The sequence below is a fragment of the Papio anubis genome, chromosome 17 (genome assembly GCF_008728515.1).
Source record: "Papio anubis isolate 15944 chromosome 17, Panubis1.0, whole genome shotgun sequence".
NCBI lineage: Eukaryota > Metazoa > Chordata > Mammalia > Primates > Cercopithecidae > Papio > Papio anubis.
Genome location: NC_044992.1, coordinates 59,773,295 through 59,778,967, shown reverse-complemented (window position 1 = coordinate 59,778,967; position 5,673 = coordinate 59,773,295). Strand labels below are relative to the sequence as shown.

Here is a 5,673-nt window from a genome sequence, read left to right as displayed (position 1 = left end):
AGGCACCTATAATCCCAGCAACTTGGGTGGCTGAGGCATGAGAATTGCTTGAGCCTGGGAGGCAGAGGTTACAGTAAGCCAAGATCACGCCATTGCACTTCAGCCTGGGGTAACAGAGCAAGACTCTGTCTCAAAAAAATAATTAAAAAAAAAAAGTTTTTTTAAAAAAGGGGGAATAAAAGAGGCTACTGCAATTTTCCAAGTGAAAAATAGTGGCCAGCATCGTGGGCCTGGAGGCTAGCAGTGGAAGCAGCAAAATGGAGTCAGATTCTGTATATTTTGAAGATAGAGATGATGGAATTTGCAGGTGGATAAAATGCAGAGAGTGTGCAAGAGAAAAAGAGTCATTAAGGATGACTCCAAAGTTTTAGCCTGAGCAACTGGAAGGAGAATTGTCATTAGCTAATGTAGGGAAGACTAAGGGAGGAACAGGTTGGGGAAGATCAGAGTTTAATTGTAGACTTATTAGGCTTGAGATACCTAGTAGATATTCAGGCCAGGTGCAGTGGCTCATGCCTGTAATCCCAGCACTTTGACAGACTGAGGTGAAAAGATCACTGGAGCCCAGGAGTTAAAGAGCAGCCTGGGCAATAAGATGAGACCCCCATCTCTACAAAAAGAAAAAATACAAAAATTAGCCAGGCATGGTGGTACATGATTGTAATCTCACCTACTCAGGAGACTGAGCTGGGAGGTGGAGGTTGAGCCCAGGAGGCAGAGGTTGCAGTGAGCTATGATTGTACCACTGTACTCCAGCCTGAGTGACAGAGCCAGACCCTGTCTCAAAAAAAGGAGGGCAGCTGGGTATACAAACCTGGAGTCCAGTGGGGGTGATCCAGGTTGGAAAATTAAGTTTGAGAGTCAGCACATAGATAATATTCAAACCCAAGAAACTGCATGAGATCACAAGCAAGTGACTATAGATGGAGGAGAGGTTCGAGGACCACACCCCAGCACTCTTCAACATTCATTGTTTGGGAGATGAAGAAAAACCAGCAAAAGAAACTGACAATGAGGGTCCAGCAAGGTAGGAGGAAAACTAGCAAGAAATAGAATTGGAGGAGCCAAATGAAGAAAATAGATGGAGAAAATGATCGACCACGTCAAATGCCACCGACAGTTCAAGACAAGTAAAGACTGAGACGACCACTGGATTAGCAACATGAAAGTCCTTGGCAACTGGAACGAGGGCAGTTTCAGAAGAGTGGTGGGAGCTCGAAGCCTAGTTACAGGGGGTTTAGGAGAGAATGGGGGAGACAAATTGAAAGAGGGAGTATTGACAACTCTCTCAAGGGATTTTGCTCTCAAGAGGAGCAGGATTGGGAGTACAAGGTGGAGGATCCCATGAGCTCAGGAGTAACAGACCAGCCTGCGAAACATAGTGAGACCCTATCTCTATAATTTTTTTTTTTTTTTTTAGATGGAGTCTCACTCTGTTGCCCAGGCTGGAGTGCAGTGGTGCAATCTTGGCTCACTGCAACCTCCGCCTCGTGCCTCCCAAGTACCTGGGTTTACAGTTGTGTCCCACCATGTCAGGCTGATTTTTGTACTTTTAGTAAAAGTGGGGTTTCACCATGTTGGCCAGGCTGTTCTCAAACTCCTGAACTCAAGTGATCTGCCCGCCTTGGGTTCCCAAAGTGCTGGGATTACAAGGATAAGTGCCCAGCCTAATTTTTTTTTTTTTTTTGAGACAGTCTCGCTCTGTTGCCCAGGCTGGAGTGCAGTGGCATGATCTCGGCTCACTGCAAGCTCCACCTCCTGGGTCCACGCCATTCTCCTGCCTCAGTCTCCCGAGTAGCTGGGACTACAGGTGCCCGCCACCACGCCCAGAGAATTTTTGTTTTTGTATTTTTAGTAGAGACGGGGTTTCACTGTGTTAGCCAGGATGGTCTTGAACTCCTGACCTTGTGATCCGCCGCCTCGGCCTTCCAAAGTGCTGGGATTACAGGTGTGAGCCACCGTGCCAAAGTGCTGGGATTACAGGTGTGAGTGAGCCACCTCGCCTGGCCTTTTTTTTTTTTTTTTTAATTAGCCAAGCATGGGGTGGCATGCACTTGCAGTCCCAGCTATTTGGGAGGCTGAAGTGGGAGGATCACTTAAGCCCAGGACATTGAGGGTGTAGCAAGCTATGATCACACTACTGTACTCCAGCCTGAGTGACAGAGTAAGAACCCCTCTCACAGAGAAAAAAAAAAAAAAGCAGAGAAATGGGGGCAGAAATAGGAGGGGCTTGTGGGATGGATCATGAGAGAGGTTTTAACATAGGAAAAATAACACCATGTTTATATACTGACCCAGTAATGAGATAAAGCATTCTTGTTAAAGTTTCTAACAAAGTTGTTTTTCACTATCCCTTATTCTTACTATTATAAATTGCTTTACAGGAAATATTTTTTAAATTTGAAGGTTCTATTGGCCCCAGATGATCAACAGTGATGACTTTTGCTGGTATACTAAGGGTAAAATAATTTAAACAGTACACAAAGGTATAAAATAAAACTAACAATGGCTTATGTATCCCTCCAGAAACTTTCCTGTCATATATCAACAAATGTGTTTATGTATATATACCATTTTCTTTTAATTTGCACAAAAGCAATTGCACTTTTTATATATAGAATAGTATCTGTCCAGGCCGGGTGCGGTGGCTCAAGCCTGTAATCCTAGCACTTTGGGAGGCCGAGACGGGCGGATCACGAGGTCAGGAGATCGAGACCATCCTGGCTAACACGGTGAAACCCCGTCTCTACTAAAAAATACAAAAAAAAAAAAACTAGCCAGGCGAGGTGGCTGGCGCCTGTAGTCCCAGCTACTCGGGAGGCTGAGGCAGGAGAATAGCGTAAACCCGGGAGGCGGAGCTTGCAGTGAGCTGAGATCCGGCCACTGCACTCCAGTCTGGGCGACAGAGCGAGACTCCGTCTCAAAAAAAAAAAAAGAATAGTAACTGTCCTATATATAAAGCCCCTGAATTGGAAGAACTTCACATGAAGAAAACTTCTGCCACTTTAAGAAAGGTGTGAAAACGGCTGGGCACGGTGACTCACACCTGTAATCCCAGCACTTTGGGAGGCTGAGGCAGGTGAATCATGAGGTCAGGAGTTCGAGACCAGCCTGGCCAACATGGCGAAACCCTGCCTCTACTAAAAATACAAAAAAATTAGCTGGGCATAGTGGCAGGCACCTGTAATCCCAGCTACTCGGGAGGCTGAGGCAGGGGAATCGCTTGAACCCGGGAGATGGAGGTTGCAGTGAGCCAAGATCATGCCACTGCACTCCAGTCTGGGCGACGGAGTGAGACTCCATCTCAAAAATAATAATAATAATAATAATAATTAATTAATTAAAAAGGATGAAAACAATGTGGCTCTACATTATTTCAAGAATTAAGGTCTCAATCACACACCAGTCTTCCAAGTCAGTGTTGTTTTAGAATGGCTATATTATTTCTCTTTTGAGGAACATTTCTTCTCTCTCTTTTTTATTGAGACAGAATCTCAGTCTGTTGCCCAGGCTGGAGTGCAGTGGGGCCATCTCGGCTCTCTGCAACCTCTGCCTTCCAGGTTCAAGCAATTCTCGTGCCTCAGTCTCCCGAGTAGCTGGGATTATAGGCGTGCGCCACCACACCCAGCTAATTTTTGGATTTTTATTAGAGACAGGGTTTCACCACATTGGCCAGGCTGGTCTCAAACTCCTGGCCTCATGTGATCCACCCATCTTGGCCTCTCAAAGTGCTGGGATTACAGGCGTGAGTCCCTGCACCCGGCCAAGAAACATTTATTTTCAATGAATGGCTCTTATGTGTCTGTTTCGACAGCCCCCAGCTAAACTGGGGTTTCAGTACCAGAGCAGCTAGCAGCCCTGCCCTAATGGGAAATGAAGGGAGCTGGGCATGAGTGTCTACAGTGCGTCTCTCATGGGGTACTTCTTTAACCTGGTGGAAGGTCTAATGCTTAGTTGTCCAACCTGTGCTCAGGGGTTCCTTCTCATGGGAAATGTGTTTATCCTGGCAGACGCTCCTTGTGGTTGTTGTCTGGTCTGTGTTCAGTTTATGACTGTCTAACCATCGCTTCGATGCTGAGATCCTAGCCTTGTGTTCTTCCCAGTGTCCCTGGAAAACCTAGGTAGCCCCTGGTTTTTCAGATGAAAGGCACCCATTCAATCCACCACAGTAGGAAATATGATCAAAGGTTTATTACTTACAGATCCTGGGAAGGAAGGGCGCCATGCTTCAGGAGTGTCATCCTCTGTCCTCAGGTCAGGCAAGCCAGAAATTAAGAGTCAGGCAGAGAGTGAGAGAGGCAACTAGTGGTATGTATAACAGAATAGTATGGAGTCCTGATAAGTAAGCAAAATGAGGACGGGGTCCCAGGTGGGGGAGAATAACGAACAATTGTTCTGAGAAAGTGCTAATCACAAACTTGTGGACACAATGACCTGTTTGGCATGTAGCCCCAGCATTACAACCTTGTTCTGCATGTAGCCCCCTCCTGCAAGACCCTATAAAACCTCCCACTAGACCCTACCTCTTGGCAGACAGTCCCTTCTTTGCTGTGCTGCCCACTGCACCCTTACAATATATTTTCACACTTTCTCTAATACATCTGCCTTTTTCTTTTTTCACTTTTAATTGCATTTATTTTAATGCTGAATTTACTCCCATGCCATCAGTTTTTCTTTCTTCCGTTTCTTCTGGGATATCTTTTTCTTCTGGGCAACCTCCTCTTCTGGTTTAGGAAGAGTCTGTTCCTTTTCAGTAAGGATCATCTCAGTGTAGCAGGGAGAGCTCATGTATGGGTTAATCCGACCATGAGGTCTGTAGGTCCGGGGGTGCTTCTTAGGTGCTTTGTTCACGTGGATATGCTCAATGACCAGAGAATCTATATCTAAACCCTTAAATTCAGCATTACGCTCTGCATTTTTAGGCATGTGCAGCAAAAAGTCAGCACTCTTTTTGGGCCACCGACCTTGTGCCCAGCCCCACTGCTTGGCCTGGGCACCTCTGCCAACTCCACCATTGCAACATTAGAATGGTACGCACTGTCTCTATAAAGTGACATCTTTCAGATGCTTCATGGCTTTTTGTATATGCATATGCTTGACGGCCTGGGCAGTTTCACGAGTGTTCTTAAAGTGAACGCGAAGATTTGAACTTCTTGATTTGCATGATTTTGTGGGGTTCTCCAGGTCAAGTGAATAGCGAACCATTTTCACAGATTACCTCAGGCCGCTTAGAGAAAGAGGAAGAGGGCCAGGCGCGGTGGCTCACGCCTGTAATCCCAGCACTTTGGGAGGCCGAGGCAGGCGGATCACGAGGTCAGGAGATCGAGACCATCCTGGCTAACACGGTGAAATCCCGTCTCTACTAAAAATACAAAAAATTAGCCGGGCGCGGTGGTGGGCGCCTGTAGTCCCAGCTACTTGGGAAGCTGAGGCAGGAGAATGGCGTGAACCCGGGAGGTGGAGCTTGCAGTGAGCCGAGATCGCGCCACTGCACTCCAGCCTGGGCGACAGAGCCAGACTCCGTCTCAAAAAAAAAAAGAAAAAAAAAAAAAAGAGAAAGAGGAAGAGTAGTTAAATCTGCCTTTCTTTACCTACAGCTGTCTTGGTAAATTCGTTTACCACCTGCAACAAACAGGGTGTCACTTAAAGTTGAACTTAAAGCCCCTTTAAGTT

The 5,673-nt window shown here is 46.3% G+C and overlaps 1 pseudogene; it reads right to left on the bottom strand.

The window, feature by feature from the left end:
- Window positions 1-3,697: 3,697 nt before the first annotated feature.
- Window positions 3,698-5,306, bottom strand: LOC101019830 (annotated as a pseudogene).
- Between the last annotated feature and the right edge of the window lie 367 nt (window positions 5,307-5,673).